This window comes from Nematolebias whitei, chromosome 21 (genome assembly GCF_014905685.2).
Source record: "Nematolebias whitei isolate Nwh7 chromosome 21, NemWhi1, whole genome shotgun sequence".
NCBI classification, from domain to species: Eukaryota; Metazoa; Chordata; class Actinopteri; order Cyprinodontiformes; family Rivulidae; genus Nematolebias; species Nematolebias whitei.
The window spans coordinates 33,981,282-33,982,125 of NC_056518.1; the positions used below are offsets into that span (position 1 = coordinate 33,981,282).

Genomic DNA, 844 nt, shown 5'->3' on the forward strand with positions numbered 1-844 from the left:
TCATGATGTTTCCAGCAACAGATTTATTTTCTGAAGAAGTTTTCTGGATTTGTGACTTTTGTTTAGATGAAGTGAAAATATTTAGATCTCTTTAAAGGAGAGAGGGAGGGAGAGAGAGGGAGGGAGAGAGAGAGGGAGGGAGCGAGAGAGGGAGGGAGAGAGAGGGAGGGAGAGAGAGAGGGAGGGATGCTGCTCGCTCTAACTTTTCTTTTTTCTTGTAAGAATCTGTTGTTTGTTTTGTTTCTTTGTTTGTTTGTTTGTTTGTTTGTTTGTTTGTTTGTTCTGGACAAACTGAGATTGATGAAGTTTTCTGATCGTTTGGAGCAACTCTGTAAAATAACTGTTGTATTTTTATTCTCATGTGTGTGTTTGTGTGTGTGTTTGTTTGTTTGTGTGTTTGTTTGTTTGTGTGTTTGTTTGTTTGTGTGTGTGTTTGTTTGTTTGTTTGTGTGTTTGTTTGTTTGTGTGTGTGTTTGTTTGTTTGTTTGTGTTGCCGTCCAGTAATGTGCTACTCTCCATGAGACTCTGACCCGATTCTCTTCACTCGGTGAAATGTTTCGTGTTTTGTGTCATTTAATCAAATATCTGCCAAAATAATTTCCACATTGATGAATGTTTTTATTTTTTCTGGATATTCTTATGAAATAAAAAATAAATAAATAAATAAACAGTTTTATTGAAGCTTCCCTAAATTCGGCCCCGTGCATCTTCTAAGTTAAAGCCCCCCCCCCGGGCCGTGAGTAAAACTAAAGGATGGGCAGATCCAATACAAGACCGTCCTATTCAGACAATTCTTCTCAGCAACTTCAAGAACCAGTGGCAACTGGAACAGCCTGTCTGTCAC

General features: G+C 38.4%; 1 protein-coding gene across 1 annotated transcript in view; it reads right to left on the minus strand.

The window, feature by feature from the left end:
• Positions 1 to 844, minus strand: part of dtnbb (dystrobrevin, beta b) — a 302,359-nt gene that overhangs the window by 251,755 nt on the left and 49,760 nt on the right. The gene's annotated exons all lie outside the window — the stretch shown is intronic.